Here is an 18,781-nt window from a genome sequence, read left to right as displayed (position 1 = left end):
CCACCCCCACCCCCACCCCGGTCCGAGGCCAGCAAACGTGCAACCTCCCCAATTGCGCGCGTAATAACTAGAGGCAGGTGCGCGCCCCGCGGGAAATCCTCGGGGACAGGGTGGCGCTGCGGCGGGCGGGGGCTCGCGCCGCCTCTCGGCGCCCAAAGTGCTGGACAAGCAAGTTTGAGGTGGAGACGGCGGCGGCGGCTTGGTGTTTTGCGGGGGGCCGCCGCCGAGGCAAGCCCATCCCCAAGCGGCGCCAGGGCTCAGCGTGTCCGAGCGCGAGGGAGTGTGTTGCGAGCGCCCAAAAAGCCAGGAGCGAGGGGAGGGGACCGGGGAGAGCGACGGCGGGCGCATGCGCTTGGGCCGACCGTGCCATATTGGAATGAGGCGGTGAGCGGAGCGCCGGCGAGCCTTGCTTGAGCCCCGGCAGCGGCGCAGGGCTGGAAAAACTCCCCGTAGGTAAGGCGGGCGCGGGATGCGTGCCCTTGTGGGTAGGGCGGCGCCCGCGGCAGCTGCTAGGCGCGTTTTGCCGCCTGCCCGGCCGCCGGAAAGGTTTTTTTTCGGCTCCTGAAGTTTGATGCGGGAGACGGCGAGGGAGGGCGGTAGCGGCGGCGGCGGCGGCGGCGGCGGCAGTAGCAGCCGCCGCCAGGCAAGCAGGCGGAGCGCAGCGCTAGGGGAGGGGGAGCGAGCGGCGAGCGCTTCACTCAGATGTACTGGCTGGAGCCGCCGCCGCCGCAGTAGGAGCGCCAACTCTGCGCGCGGTTGGCGCGTCTGCCGCTCTCCGCGCAAGTTCCCGCTGCCCGGGGGAGTGCGCGCCGCGTCTGGGCAGCCCTGGGCCCGAAAGGGGGCGCCTGCTTGGCTGCCTTTTGCATTTGCAGCCTTGCTGCGGTCGCGAAAAGTTCCTCGGCGTTGGGTGCAGGGGCTCTCCGCCTCTTTTACTCTCGCCCGCCTTGGTCGTATTGTATGTCGTGGAAAGAGGGAGCTCCGTATTCTCTTGCTCCCCACCCATCCCACCCCCTTCACTTGGTTTCTTGAATTAGTGGCTGGTCGGTTACTTTGGATGCACTTTCTCTTTCAAACTGGGGAGTTGTGTGGGCAGGTTCCAGCAAAAGTCATTTCAAGGTAACTTCTCATGAACTTTTGGGCCATGCGTTTTGTCCTTCCTGAAGAGCCGGTTGGTTGACATGTTGTTATATTTTCCTCACTAAAATGGCTTCACTTGAAAAGAGGAGGCCTCCTTAACAATTTGGCTGTTTTCCCCCTCCCCTCCGAAATGGCGAGGCAAGTGATCTTTAAACCCACACCCGAGGAGCGCTCACTTTCTCTGAATAGCGTTATGCAGTTTGTCATCCGCCTGGGGAGTTGATGGCAATTCTGCTATCGTATCCACTTGGCGCCATAAATCGCTACTTTCTGGGGTGGGTCTGGAGGAAGGAAGGTAGGAGCCACAGCTGCTGCCCACAGTTGTTTTGGTTATGTGTGATTAGAGTGCCACAAAGTTACACGAAGCCCAGCCCCTTTCCACCCATCTTACAAGTGCTGCTGATGCCTCCTCCTGCGGGACTCTTTTGCTTTCAGTTGAAAAACAACTCTTCTCCCTCCTTCTTGCACGCAAGATTACACGGGCTTGTTGTCTTGGGATATTCATCTGCCCTTGTAGTTGAGGATGCACCTGGATTCATAAATCCTGAATCTGGATACATACTGCAGTTGGCCGTAATGGAAACTAGAACACTTGATTCAAATTGTGAGAATCAGCTTGTAGTGTAGGGAAAGCCAAATCCCTCGTACCAAGCAATTTATGACATCCATAAGGAGATGGAAAGAAAAACTTCTTTTATACAATCTGGGAAAGGTGTTCTGTACCTGAAGTTAACAGTTACTACAAAGCAAGTGAAACATCTCCCTTAATGAAAGGGGGGGGAGTCTACAACTGAGACTATTTAAAATTTATTTTGCAGGAGTAAAAGCCAGGCAGCTTATTGGTTCTTAAGAAGCAATGCTATTACTAGGCCTCTCCTAGTCTATATAATAGGCCAGAATGATGTCTATATAATGGTCCCATGTGGGTTTTAGTAGAATGATTATATCTGCTTTGGAGAAATTTGCTGTCATCATAAAAGGTGTTTAAAAGTCAGTAACTGTTAGGCTGATAGCTTTGCCTCTGCTGTATCCACTTGGAAAGTAGAATTCTAATGTACAAATTCTTCATTGATAGAAATGTGGTGCTACATAGGTTCTGTTTCTGTTGTCATTACTTTCACAGGGCTTAATGCTGGCAGTAACCTGGGAGGTTACCATAGCAAACATTTTAGTAATACAGAATATAACATGCATAGCTCTAACAGTCATGTAAGGAAACCCATATTTTCTGTCCAGTGAATTACAATAAGCTCTTATGCATTAGGCTGAAGCTATGTGACAGTAATGTGGAGGATAGGTTGGTGAGAGAGCAATGCAAGTGTTCTAATTATACAGAAAACCTTAATCCTAAGCACATCTCCTTGAAAGTTAACCACTTATTGCAGTAGAACACGCTTCCAAATACGCATGGTTACGGATTGTCGCAGTAACTATTTCTGGAAGTTGCAGGCCTAATACAACACACATACACACTATTCTTTTACCTCTAACAGAAAGACCCATGTAATTCTTTAAGCAACAGGCCGCTACCTCCACTGTACGTGGGCCTCTAAAACCGGGCCAGTCAGCTCCCAGGTAATATCTGAACACAGTAGAATAGACACCTGTAGCTGTGTGTAACACTTTTAATTTGTGATATATGAAGAAGTCCTAATGTTGTAGTTCTAACTACATTAAATGGAAATTGTCCAAGTTTTTTTTTAAGGGAACTTGTTTCCATATGCTATGTTTAGACTAGGATGTAATGAGTAAAGTTTAGTTTGGTTCTTAAACTCTTTGGGCAACAGTGAGTCATTAATTGTAGTTTATATTTTCAGGACTGCCTAGAGTAGAGGCTATAATCAGACTAGGTTTCCAACAAGGCTGTCTTGTACTATACCATTATAGTGGAATCCCATTCAAATAAAGTGTAATTCTTTGGCTCCATTTCTAAACACACCTATATCTGTGTCTATGATACCCAATATGTCATAGGACTAGGCTGTTCCAAATATGCCAATTGAAATATGTGGTACATTTCTTCTTGGATTGTACTACTTCAGACTAGAGTAGAAACGTAAAATTTCCTGAAATTTTGAAGCCATGGGAAAGAATCGGTTTTTTTCTGGGGAAAACAAATGTTTTTGGAAAAATTGAAATAATGCAATAGTGGCATTTTTGCAGATTGAAAGTCACTTTGTTACTTTAGGAACATAAAATGTAATTATGTCCAAGTTGGTTTGGCATAAATTATTACATTTGGTACATTAAAAGTACAGTGTATTCAAACAATTATTACAAATTTAATTAACTTTTTTACTTTCTTTACTTTTTTTTAGTAACAAATGGAGCTACAAGTTCCTGAACACCTGAACTTGTAGCTGTTCTGAACTGTACACCTGAACTGTAAGGAACCTCTTAGGTTCTGCCAGTTTATGTGAATCAGGGGGAAAAAACAATTTAAAAACAACAACAGAAGAAGAAGAAACCACCAACAGTAGTAACAAAGAAATTTTTTTATGTCTCCGCTAGTCCTCCAGTGTCAAGACATAAAGCACCCATTCCCATAAAAACTGAGAAAAAAAGGGGGGAACCAAGATTCAATGAATATGCATGAAATTTAATCAGACTTATTTTCTGAGCTATAGTTACCACTATAAGTTTCAGTCTCTGCTTCAATGGCAGTGCCCCCTAGAGGCAGAAATGCATCATGCTCTTGCGTTTGAGAATTGTAGTCTCAGTTTGCAACCTAGGACTTGCTTGTCCTTTGTGCACAGAAATTGTAATAATCTGATACTGTACAGTTTTTAGAAATCATTTGGAGAAGTAAATATCTGAACACCTTGTCTTAAACATTTTATTCATCATGCTAAAATAAAACATCCTGGAATCTGATTTTCATCATTTTTTTTCAATTTTTCCAATTTTGGGGGGGGGGGAACAAAAAAGTTTTGGGGAAAAATGGGGGGAAATGTGTTTTTTTTCCTGATTTTTTCCTGCACATGGAAAGTTTTTATATTGCGAAGGATTCTAAACTTGGTCTTCTCCCTGACATGCAAGCTTTCCATGTACTAGAATGTTTTGTCTTTTAAAAAAGTGGGTTGGGGTTTTAAACAAAATGTCATGCTTTATCTACTAGACGTTAAGATCATTGTCTGAGACCCTCCTCCATGTATCCCACCAAATATGGTGAGACAGAGAGCTACAAGAAAAGGCTTTGTCAGTGGTGGCAGCACCCCGTTTGTAGAATGCTCTCTCCAGAGAGGCTCACTTGGTGCCTATGTTGTGGTCTTTCTCACGCCAGGTGAAGACCTTTTTATTTTGCCAGGCATTTTAAGAACTGCTTTAAGTGCTGTTGGTACTCTTTTATGCTGCTGGTTTTAATTTGTTTTTTATTTGTTTTTTGATGTTTTAATGGTATTCTTTGCTGTTGGTTTTAGCTTGGTTTTATTATGCATTGTTTATTTGTTTAAAGTTTGTATTATGTTTTTAATGTATTATACACCACCCAGTGAACTTCGGTTATTTGGCAATTTAAAAGTACAATAAATAAATCTCCATTCCCTTAGTGAAAAGTGTTGTAGTTCAGGAAGGGATGCATTATGTATAATTCCTGAATGTTTGGATCCAAGGACCGTGGATAGCAAAGGCACATGAGTGTGTATAGAACTGAGACAACAGCATTGCTGGCAGCTTAGCGTGATTAAGGCAACTCCTAAAATTGCCAGGAAGTCCTCAGCTTTCTCACATGTAGAAAGGGCTGTGCCATGTGTTGCTTCTGCACATTTGAGCCATCTCTTACTGGAGTGTAAATATGTTAAAGATAGGTGCATCATTGAATCTGCTCACCATGTCAAAAGTTAAGCAAGTGCAGATGATTTCAGAATATATGAAAATAGGATTCAAGCCCAGTTTCTCCCATGAACATATCACTTTCATGTTCATCTTCTTTCAGGCTAGTGTTTGCATTGTACCTTGTATTGTTTCTTGCAATTCAGGCTGTGTGCTACTTCTCAGCACTTCTATAGAGAGCAACAGGAGGATGCTGTTCAATGAGATATAAAGCAACTTCTACTCTAGTGGAAGTAAAATTGAGAAGGCAATTCATGTCAATTCCAGAATAGCTGGGGAAATTAATTAAGAGTATTTTAAAATGAAAAGGTGGAAAAGACCTGAATTTATTCTTATTGATTTTATTTACTTGTCTATTGGATGACTTTATTTTTATGTGACAGAGCAACTCCAGGAGTTGGAAAGGCTCTAAAGCTGATACTAGATTTCTTCATTGGGGGAAATTTCTTCGAGTGATGAGCTGAGTGAACAAGGGTGCCTAACTTAGTAACTGATCCATCACACTTTCTTTCTGTGTGCAGTTAATTGGTATGAATTCTCTCTCTTTTTTTATTCTTTTGCAAAGTATTGTTTAAATAGTTCCACTACATGGGGAGGATATACTGATGAAAAACATGTGCTAAATTGTTATCTGTGACATGTGCTAATATTTGTATTAACCACATTTTCATAGCTTGTTGTGTTTGAGATCTCAGATCTTTTGTATATAAAGTTTTAATAACTTGTTTGATTCACAGATGTAGTACTGTTGCTGGAAATTCTGTTGCAGTCCTTTGCAAATCTGGGAATAAAAACCAAGTTTCTGATTATTATCCTGAAATTAAACCTTTTTTAAAAAAGCATGAACCAAACTGCCCCTCCCCTTTTTAAATGGCTAGAGAGGTGCATAATACTGATTTTTGTTCACAAATGTCTACTAACTGTGATAATCCCCTGTAATGGATAGTTGGGATCACCTTGAAGAAGAAATAAGAAACTCTGATTCAGGCTTTGTTATATAGACTGCACTCATGAAGGGATGAAGAAAAATAAAATCCAGGAAAGCTGGGCTTTCACTGTATACACTTGAATGGTAGGAGACTCTTGTGTTTACCAGAAAATAGACCTTATAGACCAGAAAGCTTCAGAATTAGTCTTTATAAGAACACTGTCATCCTAATTTTTGGGTATTGCCAATGCAGTCTCCATGTACCAGTATTTTTATGGAAGAAACTTAAGACTGCTTCATGTGTTTTCCTGTCAAATTCAAAAGGGGATGTACAGTGATCGCAGGAAAGTCTGCAGGGTCCTTGAATAATGTTTACTACAGCGTGTAGTCACTCCCTAGGGTCTTGCAGGCAATTACACTAGCACAAAGTCCCCTGTCTGAATGTAACTGTTTCTTTACCTGAGCTCTCTTCCTTCTCCACCTGCCTCCAAGGGGCTTTGTGCTTACAACAAGAAGTCCACCTGTGCAACTGCAAGTCAAAAGGGCCTTCGTGAAGATGGTTGTACATACGTAACTTCTATGCTGATTAGTTGAATAATGTATAGCTATCACTCAACCAGTATCATTGGCTTAAGGGTTTCCTTTACTAACTTGAGAAAGAATGGAAGATTGCAGTGCCTGTCAAGTTAGTGCTAGCCAAAGCTTTGACATGAGCAGCAGTTGCATTCACAAAGCAATTCACACTGCTGGCCTACGCCCCTGGAACCCGAAGGGCAGTATCGCTTCAGTATAGAAAATAATGTGCATTATTTTCAGTGTCATGAAAAATTAGAAGAACAGGCAATGCCATTCTTTTCAGAAATGTATTTCTGCTTCAGGATTCTGTACCTTAAAGTTTTGACAAAGATCAATGGCTGGAACACACAGTAGCTTCTGAATCATGTACATTCCACGCTTCTGACTTGCAATGTATGAGCAGGCTAATCTTTCTTTATGGATGATAAATTGTGGGGGAAGTTCAGTGTTGTCTTCCATGAAATTAAATTATGTGAACAATTAAGAAGAATATTTTGTGCCAGCACTAAAAGCATGGGAGGTGCTCAGATATTGTGCAAATGAAAAATGTATAAAAATGGTTTAGATAGTAAAAGAAATGAAAGCCTGGAACAGATGAGAACCAGTTTAGTCCTTCAGATAGCTTGTTAAACTCAGGCCTGGCAACATGGTCTCAAATCCTTACAAAGGGTGGGCATACTTAGGTGCTTTTGAAGAAGTCACCATCTTTCATACTTAATTCTTTATTTTTTAAAAAAGTTAATATGTTTGTTATAAGAATGAGATAAAATTAATGCTGCAGTTCTATACCTACTAGAAAAACAACAGAACTGAGGAACTTCAGCGGATTGGGATCCAAGGCTTCTATCCTAAATGCACTTAGGGAGCGATACTGTGCATGTTTAGACAGAAAAAAAGTCCTACAACTTCCAGCGTTCCTCAGCCAGCCATGTTATGAGTTGTAGAACATTCTTTTCTGTCTGAACATACAGTTGTGTGAAAAAGAAAGTACACCCTCTTGGAATTGTATGATTTTACATATCAGGACATAATAACAATCATCTGTTCCTTAGCAGGTCTAAAAATTAGGTAAATACAACCTCAGATAAACGATAACACATGACATATTACACCGTGTCATGATTTATTTAACAGAAATAAAGCCAAAATGGAGAAACCATGTGTGAAAAAGTAAGTACACCTTATGATTCAATAGCTTGTAGAACCACCTTTAGCAGCAATAACTTGAAGTAATCGTTTTCTGTATGACTTTATCAGTCTCTCACATCGTTGTGGAGGAATTTTGGCCCACTCTTCTTCAGTTCATTGAGGTTCAGTTCATATAGCTTCGGTTCATTGAGGTTTGAGGGCATTTGTTTATGCACAGCTCTCTTAAGGTCCCGCCACAGTATTTCAATCGGGTTGAGGTCTGGACTTTGACTGGGCCATTGCAACACCTTGATTCTTTTCTTTTTCAGCCATTCTGTTGTAGATTTGCTGGTGTGCTTGGGATCATTGTCCTGTTGCATGACCCAATTTCGTCCAAGCTTAGCTGTCGGACAGATGGCCTCACATTTGACTCTAGAATACTTTGGTATGCAGAGGAGTTCATGGTCAACTCAATGACAGCAAGGTTCCCAGGTCCTGTGGCTGCAAAACAAGCCCAAATCATCATCCCTCCACCATTGTGCTTGACAGTTGGTATGAGGTGTTTGTGCTGATATGCTGTGTTTGGTTTTCACCAAACGTGGCGCTGTGCATTATGGCCAAACTTCTCCACTTTGGTCTTGTCTGTCCAAAGGACATCGTTCCAGAAGTCTTGTGGTTTGTTCAGATGCAACTTTGCAAACCTAAGCCGTGCTGCCACGTTCTTTTTAGAGAGAAGAGGCTTTCTCCTGGCAACCCTTCCAAACAAACCATACTTGTTCAGTCTTTTTCTAATTGTTTTTTTTTAAATTTTTTATTTCACATAATACCACTTAACATAACATACAAACTAAACAACGAATACAACCAATTACATAACAAATTACTTGAATATATAAGTATTAACTATTTGTTATCCATAAACAATCAACATAATCCAACCAGTGCACCCCCTTCCCTTCGGGATCACTCCTGTTTCCAGAATCTTAGCACCTCTTCTGGTGGTGGATTTCCACTTCCCTTAGAAGTCTTTTTCTAATTGTACTGTCATGAACTTTAACATTTAACATGCTCACTGAGGCCTGTAGAGTCTGAGATGTAACTCTTGGGTTTTTTGCAATTTCTCTGAGCATTGCAAGGTCTGACCTTGGGGTGATTTTGCTGGGACATCCTCTCCTGAGAAGATTGGCTTGAATGTTTTCCACTTTTGAATCATCTTTCTCATTGTAGAATGATGGACTTTAAATTGTTTGGAAATGGCCTTATGACACTTCCCAGATTGATGGGCAGCAGCAATTGCTTCTCTAAGATAATTGCTGATGTCTGGCATTGTGTTAACACACACCTAAATGCTCCGGACCAACAAACTGAAAAAACTTTGACTTTTATAGAGGTGGTCATACATGCTGATGATCAATTAATCACGGGCATTTGATTAGCAGCACCTGTCTGCTACTTAGCATCTTAATTCCTATGGAAGCAGTAAGGGTGTACTTACTTTTTCACACATGGCTTCTCCATTTTGGCTTTATTTCTGTTAAATAAATCATGATGGTGTAATATGTCATGTGTTGTTGTTCATTTGAGGTTGTATTTACCTAATTTTTAGAGGAACAGATGATTGTTATTATGTCCTGATATGTAAAATCATACAATTCCAAGAGGGTGTACTTTCTTTTTCACACGACTGTACATGTGATTGTATTCTTAACTAGAAATAAGCTCAGCTCAAATTAAATGAATTAGTTTGTACTTTGAAAAGTAACATTACTTTTGATTTACAAAGTCATTTTTTAAAATATCCACTATGCATACACAAGTAATTGGAGAGAAGAGGTTCTTCTAATGTAGTATTGGGGTTCCTTTTTGTCTGTTAACAAAATTGTTTAGTTTAATTGGCAACTGGCAACTGTCAGTGCAAGCAACCCCTGCTGTGAGATTGACAGTTTATTCTGATTAGACTGTTAAAAAAAACAGCCTACTTATACTCACATTTCAGTGGATTTGTAGGTCTGTTACTGTGTACAGCATTAAATCTACACTGCTGTTCAACTCAAGTTCATTCCAATGAAGCTTATAAAGGCCCCCTTGGAATGAATGGAGGTTGAGCAGCAGCAGGATCTCGCGGATTGATTCCTTCGTTATTAATGGTTGGCACTAGAGTACTGGACTAATCTTGTTGGTTTGTTGTGCTGAAATGGATCATTGCTATTCCTTTGCACTCTGGGCCACCCTTGACAACATCTTGCTGGTTCTGAAGATGAATAGTTTGTCCTTGTTCACTTTATCTGTTTTCATTTATTTGCTGTTTATTCTTTAGGACACTCCTTTTCCTTTATAGAGTTGAATAAACCATTATTCATTAGCAAAATCGGTTATAAAGGGATTTCCATTATAGCAAATAGCTGAAACTGATGCTATCTCAAAATGATGTGGGTATTTAAAATGCTTTGATATTCTCTTTGTATTTTGGTGATGAAAGATAGAGGAGATGAATTCTTGATGTTCTAATGAAATACTCTGAAGTACTGGGCAAGCCTTAACGTTTTTTGTTTTTGTTTTTGGTGGATTTGAAGTATGGGTGCTGAGATTCTTCTAGAAATGATCTTCCAGGACCTGGCACATTTATAGCAAATAAATACCAGCAATTTCTGAATTATTGAATTTTATTTTTGAATGAATGTGTACTCCTTCTCTTTGCCTGAAACCAGGACCCCCATGGGTTGCCCACTCTCTGTTCCCACAGCAAAATAAACACTTAAAGGCCAAACTCCATGTTTCATTATAGCATGTTTTTTTTAGCATGCTTAGTACTGGGCATATTTTTTTGTGGCCAAAAGCAGCCATGGGGTGGGTGGGGGACCAGACTCAGGGAAACTATTCTATCAGAACTGTGGTAGAGGGCTGTATTGCTTGGGAAGGGGTGATTTCCTTTGGGAAAACAGTGTGGGCAGAAGGGTGGTCTTGATCCAGAATGCTCCCCACCCCCATCCATGGCTGCTTTTTTCAAGCAAGACCATATCAAGTGCTAAGTATGCTAGAAGAGGCACACTTCTAATGTAATGTGTAGTTTCTTCCTGAGGATACCTCTTTTGAGGTGATGCACACACTTTCTTTAGTCCCTCAATTTCATGTTAATTGTTGGGATGTTGTTGCTATTGTAATTATTGCATTATTATTTCATTATTTTATTTCTTTAGATGTCCTAACTGATTTGTTTTATACTGAAAAGACACCTAGGTGGTCTCAGTGCACACTGTTAATGTCAACACCCCAGCAGGGACATAGGATGGCAGGGTTCAATTATGGTTTAAGAATATAATATTCACAACAACAGTGACATTCTGACAGAAGTAGTAATCGAAACTGTGTCCAGTCCTTTTCAAAGCATCAAGTATGTGTCTCAACATGTGCATAGGCCCAATTATTTGAGTTGGACCAAGGATTCCAAGGGAGCTTTAAGGTACTGACTTTTCCCTGCAAAAACTGTTCTTGGTGTTTGTGTTCCAAACTCTAAGAAGTCCGGGTAATCTCAATGCACTGATCTTCTCACAGATTCATTCAGGGAGTTTGTTGTAAAGCTAGTAATACTTTAAGTTTGGAAATGGAAGAGGATATATTCCTGATGGCCTGATGGAAAATGATGGCTGCTGCAATAAGGAACAACAAACTGTGTGTGTGTGGTTGAGTAGCACTTCAGGCAAACAACTCTTGAGGTATTCAGAGGTGTTATCTTTATAACTTGATACACAAAGCAGCAGTTGCGTTTGGATTTCTACCACTGTAGCACAGTAAAGGAGATTAAGAGCCTTGGATCAAAGTACTCCAATTTAACTGATTTGAGGAGTGCAATCTTGGTAGGTATAAACAGGCACCAAGAATTGTAGGGAAATAGCTTGTGTAGAATTACTATTTCTGTCTATAGATCGCTCATGGTTTTTAACACAAGGAGAGGAGTGGCTCTGCAGCTAATAGTACTTTTAAAGTAAAATATTTATTAAATATTGTATTTCAATAAATCTGCGCAAAAAAGCTCTTTACTGTATGATTGAATACTATAAAAATAAAAGCTTAATATAATCCTTAAGTATATATAAAATGAGTGGCAATCGAAGTGTTTACTACAGTTTACTTTGCTCAGCTTCGGCTATTAGTGCATGGCAACATTACATAAATCTCAGTAGAAAAAAATCATCATCATAGGAGCATTCCTTTTAGAGCTCAGTATATAAAAGAGTATTAACAAGAAGGTTAAAGATAATTGCCTAGCAAATAATGAAGTTGTATAGTAGTGAATAAATAACTTTTTTCTTGGCATTCACTGTCCTGTTGGGCGGTAAGAGGGTTACTGTAAAGGCTTTTACTATATGTTGTACTTAACTTGTATAAAGGGACATTTGCACTAAGTTGTGAAAGGACTGGATAGGGTACATTGGAGTTCACACACATCTCCCAATCCCATGTAATAGGCTGCTGCACTGTTTGTGCTTAAGCACCAAGCAGGGAAGGAGGAAAGGAATTGATCCCTATTGCAATTCTTCTGCATGAGAAGGGTAGAAAATGCCTTTTGCCCACAAAATATAGTAGAGCAAGGAAGGAGAAGGGAGCACACCTAGGCTTATGTAGGGTAAAATGGCCACAACTTTTATTGGCAATAGCTCAGAGTTTGGCATGGCCTAGGGCAAAGTTCCAGTTATTGGACAGCCCCACTACTTACTGATACCATCTCAGCCCCATGTGCTGTTGGACAATGTTGATGGGAGTGGCAGGAGCTTCTGTCCCTGCATAAACCGATACCATAGACCATTCCTATGACCTTGGTGTATAGTTGGCATGTCAGTCCCTTGAAAGGATCACCCAATGGGAGCCAGCCAGCCCTTACCCAACTCCTCCAGCACATGACCTGAATATAACAGTGCTTTCAATCTGCAGATGATAAATACTGCTGTGAGGAAAGCCAGTGCCCTGCATTGCAGAGGCCATTTACAAATGTGGGCAGAATTCCATGACAGCCCAGACAACTGGTGGCTAAGGTTCATCCATAGCAAGGCAGTGAGGACTAAAATCAGATGTGGGACATCAGCAACAGCACTACTGTGGTCTGCACCTTCATTTATAATCCAGGAGCAGACCGGCAGGGAAAAGTTCCCATTCAAATGTGTTCCAAGGTTCTGCCTCCAGAAATGGATTGACTCCTGTGGTAGAACTGGGGATATAATACACTATCTGTAAGCTGCCAGCCACACCTGGAGGAGGATCATCCCCCTTGCTCCCTTCTTCCTCCCCATAAGCAAGTAAGGACCCAGAACTTCTGACCATTCTGTGCATACACCTTTTGCAGTACAGAATTTATATTTGCATGATGTGGGGCGGAAGGGGAGCTCTTTCAGTACACATGCCATGGTACCCAGCAAGACCACTTATTTGAAGACAAGTCTAGGATCCAAAGAATCATGACACCTGGTCTGTGAACGTAACGGTGCTTTGGGTATGCTTTTTGGAGAGCAGCTCATGTGTCACATTATAAACTAGCCTTGAATCAGGGAACTTTTAAAAGTAGGTTGTGATACGCCATGAACTTCTATTCAAAGAAAAAGATTTGTTCTAGACTAATACAAGCCCCCCTTTTAGGCTAAGGGTGCAGTTCCATTTAACTTGGAAGTAAGTACCATTGAACTCAATGGGAGTTCTATCTACACATGTATTGTCTAGTAGGATTGTGCCATAAGTACGTCTTCTGGATCCTGGCCTAATAATTCAGAACTTTGCAGAAGCAAGGGTTAGTATTTAGAAGGACAAAACTCGATTTCTTTGACATGGAAAGGAAACGTTCACTCCCTTTGGTTACTAGCCAGAAATATCCACAGTTTTCAACAATAAGTAAAATACATGATATTGGCCATACTTACAATGCTAGGCTTTGAATGTTGTGTATGTTACCCGATAGTTAAGCTTAATGTAGTAAGGTAGGCTATGAGATAACGTGCTTTTGATAAATGCAAAGTTTCAATTTAAGAAATCGTAGTGAGATTTCATTTTTTAAATCGCTTTAAAAAAACTAATGAAAATCTTTAAAATCTGAGATATATTATTATTTATTATTTATTTATTACATTTATATACCATCCCATAGTTGAAGCTCTATTAGAAAGAAAAAGAATTCTAACCATCAGTGATATTTAATCTATCCTTCCCCTATACTAACAGAAGCAAAATAAATTATGTAAGCTATGAAAAATTATGACAATTTGCATAACTTATGCAGACCACATAACTCTTGCTTTTCTTGGCTTAGAATTTGGGCTTTCTTCAAGTAGTATTTTATAACTGGCTGGGCTCTAAAGCACTGAGTGTTCACAGAATTTTCAGTTTCTCCCTTTCTTCAGTAGCTTTTTGTATCCTCCAAACCATATGAATGTTTTGGTACCCTGTAAAGCAGCCTTCCCCAACCTGATACTCTCCGGATGTGTTTGACTACAACTCCAATCATCCCCAGCCATGCTGGATGGGGATGAAGGAATTTATAGCCAAACTCATCTGGAGGGCACCAGGTTGGGGAGGGCTGTTGTATAGTGCAAATCCCATGATTGAAGAGGAACTGATTCCAGAAGGAAAAAAAATCAGTAATTTTCTAATGCATGCATTATCTGGATCCTGCAATTTGTAGCTATATCAGCACAAATACACTTACGTTCTTTTCTTAGTACAAAATTCCCCAATCTGGTGTCCTCCAAATGTGTTGGGCTGTTGTGTTGAACCAACCATTGGTCATGCTGGCTAAGAATGATAGGGATTGTAATTTAAAATATCTGGAGAGAACCTGGTTGACAGAGACTCTATTAAGACAGCATGGTCATGTAGTTTATCAAAAGGAATGTGACATAAGTTTGTATGCTTACTGCTTTTCAAATTTTTCCTCTTCCCTGTTTCTGTACAGATTCCTTCCTCCATGCCCTAGTTTACACTAACCATAGTTTGCTCTGTCTGATATCTGAATTGGGCAAACCAGAATCAAAAACCTACTTCAGACAAGTACAGCTAATGGTAAACATAGCTTGCCCAGTTCAGATAACACTGTAAACTGTGGTTACTACAAAGCAGGATATGGAGGGAATAAGTGCTCCCAAGAGAAGGGCAGAGTCTGAGTATATTCCTGACAGCCAAACCAAAGTTGGCAGTGATTTCGGAACTGGGGCTAAGCATTTTGAGTTAATAGTTGTGTCTTTTGGATAGCAATATTTCACCAGTTCAGTAAGCTTCCCCGCCAGTTCAATAAGCTTTTGATCCAAGCATAATTGATAAGATATTTAATTTCCTCTTCTCTCCCACACTGTAGCCCATTGCTGTCCACATGTGAGTCCCCCAAGGCCTTGTACTGCTCAGTTGCATTTGTATAGCGTGGTTATCTCAGCTATGCCATCTAATCCCATTGTGTTGGTGTAATCCTTGAACAGCAAAGCTGCGGTTGAAAAGTGACTATTGATACCACGCTGGCACAAGGACACTTATCCTGACGCTACGTTCCTTGACTGAAGTTCTATCCTGATGTCATGTTCCTTGACTGAAGAATGGATTTAAAAAGTGGTGTGGGAATTTCAGAATTCAGCATAGATTATCTGGCTGCAACTACTCACTGGCTCTCACTGTTGAATAATATGTTAGAAATTAAACTGAAAACAGGTAACACTGTTGTCTGTGAGAAAGCCGTGAAGTTAGCAAATCCTATCTAGTGGTTACTTTTTATTGCTACTCAAGGAGAGATGTGTTATTTCCTGAATTAACAATCTGAATAGACTTATTGGAGCAATTAAAATGGGTGATTGCAACTATTGCTTCTTAAATCCCAATATAAATTATATTTTTACCTTTAATATCAATGCTGGAGTAATATTTTTGACACTTTGCCACAGCATTTGTTCTACCTCATTCTTTGCTTTTGTTTGAAATCCATCCATCATATTACTTCCAGATCCAAATAGAGGAAGACAAAGTTCATTTTTGTGGAATGCAAACTATACTGCTTTACATCTTTACAGATGTGTTGCTACGTAGCAGCTTTGGACTAAATAGGTATATAAATCCTATGGAGTATAATGTTTCCCCCCTCATATGGCTACAAGACTAGACTTAATTTTGGGAGGTGAATTTTAATGCCAGTTTGAGAGAGAGAAGTCCTGTGGTGGTGGTCAGATTGTTTAGAAATATGTTCATGGGTGGGTGGGAGTGGATCAAGATCATGCCTGCTTGCCCCAGCTTTGACCACTGCGGATTAATTTGTAATTTCTCCACAGGGTCCATATAGACTCTGAACATATGATCTATACCCTGCAAAAGTGAAGAGTACAGATTGTGTGTTCCATGCCTAAATTTGTAGGTCCTGTGCAGAAGTTAAAATCAATGTTTAAAGGTGAGGTCAGCAAACTTTCCCTATCCGTACATATGTTTTCCACTCAGTTCTACCATTTGCAAAGAGTAATCAGTTTGCAAATGGGGGATGGATAGAATTTACACAGAAGAAAGTGGCATTGAACTTCACTGAAGAAGGCTACAGTCCTCTGTGCACTTACATGGTCTTAGTTAGACCATCTGTGTCCAAATTTTTTTAAAAAAAATCTATACACCAAGAGAGGCTTCTTGGCAGGTGAACCATAACTGGATTTCTCTTTTCTGGGAGTCTTGCCAGTAACTATATTTTGGTAATGTTCATCTTATTGGGGCTGGTATTTGTAGGGGGAGGGTATTTTATTTACTTTGAAAATTTGTATATATTTTAATGCGTATTTAATTAAAATGTATACATAATAATATAAAAACAAGACAATCAAACAGGAATTAGAAAGCTATAAAAGCTGCTGATTGGTGCCCAAAGGATAGCACCAGGCAAGCTTCCTTGTGGAGGGAATTCCACAAATTAGCATCACCACCAAACAAGATTTCTCTTCAGTTACTACCTGCCCCACCTCTGATGGTGGGGGCACACATAGGAAAGCGTCCTAAGGTGACATGCATAGGCAAGTTGATATAGGAACAGGAGTTCCTAGATCTCAACTCATTTATTGCTTTAAAGCATTAAGCAGCAGCACTTTGAATTGTGCTCCAATGGAATGGGAGTTCCTTTAAGTACAGGTGAAATAGGCTAATAACTGGGAACCAGTCAGCTATATTTTGAAGTAACTACAGTCTTCAAAGCCAGCTTCATGTACAGCGCATTACAGTAGCCTAGCTTGAATGTGTGGATAACTGCGGTCAGAGAATTGCTGTCCAGGAAACGCTGCAGCTGGTGCACCAACACCATCTGATAAAATGCACTCGGTGCCACATTTGGCCTATGATGTCAAAGCTGAATATCAGAACAATCCCAGATTTCAAACCTGATTCTTAAAGGGCAATGCAACCCTATCCAAAAAGGTGTGTGTGTGTTTAAATGCATTTTTCTGACAGCTTTATTTTATATGATTATGTTGTGTCTATGTATTCTAACCCTTCCAGAATCTCTGGATGCTCAAAAAATGGGGGGGGGGGGGGATGGAAGAAGAAAAAACACTATTGTAATGGAGGAAAACCCTTTAGTAATCTCCATCATACAATAAATCACTTTTACAGAGGAAGCTTTTGATCCTGTCCATATTTTAGGTATTGCAGCATTATACTATTTTCATAAGAAGGTAAAAGGAACCTAGATTTAGTCTACAAATCCAGGTAATATTCCATTACTATAAAATTTATGGATAGTCTGGCAAATGCATTTATGGGTGCGTTTGCACTAGCAATGAAATGGGAAGCATTTTAAAACTACTGTGGTGTTTAAAATGCTCCGGTGAGCAATTTTTACTGCAGGACACATGTGAAGAGAGCCAGAGAGGAGCATGTCCTGCTGTAAATGCCACAGGAAGCTCAGAAGTTTCTAATATAAACATAGCCTAGGTTGCTGTGGTGCCTTAAATTTAGTATGGATGCATGCATGCAGAGGGAGTGGTATTACGTTTTGTTATGTACAATGTGTTTGGAGATGGAAAGCTCTGTGATTGAACTCTGCTTGAATTGGGAGTTTTGGTGGGTTTTCCATGCAGCATGGGATGTCAAAGCTAAACATCTGTGATTGGATATTAGGGGGCACCTTTCATGCTCAGAAAGCTGGCACTCTTAAAAAAAAAAATCAGTCACACTCACCTTGGTTTATTAACTAGATCATCATAACAGCAATGATTTAATGGCCTGGCATAATTTAATCAAACGAAATGAATGAGCAAGATAGAATTAAATAGATGATTGCAAATGGCCACTTTTTCCATATGCAAATGCTGCTTTTCTGTAAGCTTGTTTTGGTCCTGCTATAAAAAGAGATAAATACTGGCGCTCTCCATGAGGAGCTGCATTCACATGGAGATGACAGGGAGATGTCATCCTGCGGTGGTTCTGCCATGTAAAAATATATATGTGCAGACTCAGGTATTCTAAAGGGTTGGCACCAACAGTCATGCAGCCCGAATACATGTTAGATTCTCAGCTCCTGCACACAGTGATGTAGTGGACCCAGGGTTCATACCCAGGGTTCATAGGGACGCAGTGCAGCACTTTTGGGTTAGCAGGGATACTGATGTTATCTGCCACACACACACACACCTTCGGAATGCTGTTTCCTCTAAACATAGTGGTGAAGGGGGAAGTGAATTTTCCCAGCAACAATATATTGTCCCTTAATGCAATGTAAAGTATTTTAGGGTGGCTTGGCCTTCAGTAGGCAATTAAGACCCATTTGCTTTACAAAGACCTGATCCTGTTGGAGGTGAAAGCTGCTGAAACTGGTTTGTTCATATGGACCAACATAGCTGCCTGCATTTAATGTTCCATGTTTTAATATTTGTAACCGCCCAGAGAGCTTCAGCTATGGGGTGGTATATAAATATAAATAATAATTAATAATAAAAATAAATAATAATAATAAATGATTTCCACCTTCTTGGGAGGACGGCTGTAGGGACTGTCATAATTTAAAATTCTTATTATAATATAAATTAAGAAATATTGATTAATTCATATAATAATAAGACACCAGGGGTATATATTTGTCCCACTATCAGAGGGAAGGAACAATGAATAGAACTTGGGGTTTTAGCCACACATCCTCCACTTTACCATATAAGCAGAGTTCCTGAGAGTGGTGTGGTGGTTAGAGTGTTGTAG

General features: G+C 40.4%; 1 protein-coding gene across 2 annotated transcripts in view; it reads left to right on the top strand.

The window, feature by feature from the left end:
- The first annotated feature begins 383 nt into the window (after window positions 1-383).
- Window positions 384-18,781, top strand: part of SFMBT1 (Scm like with four mbt domains 1) — a 91,257-nt gene continuing 72,859 nt past the window's right edge. For both annotated transcript variants that reach the window (XM_063121160.1, XM_063121159.1), the window contains exon 1: window positions 384-453. The gene's annotated coding sequence lies outside the window, so the exon portion shown is untranslated. The remainder of the gene's footprint in view (window positions 454-18,781) is intronic.

The sequence above is a fragment of the Elgaria multicarinata genome, chromosome 3 (genome assembly GCF_023053635.1).
Source record: "Elgaria multicarinata webbii isolate HBS135686 ecotype San Diego chromosome 3, rElgMul1.1.pri, whole genome shotgun sequence".
Taxonomy (NCBI): Eukaryota; Metazoa; Chordata; class Lepidosauria; order Squamata; family Anguidae; genus Elgaria; species Elgaria multicarinata.
Note: the sequence above shows the minus strand (reverse complement) of the source record. Positions and strands in the feature narration are given on the sequence as shown.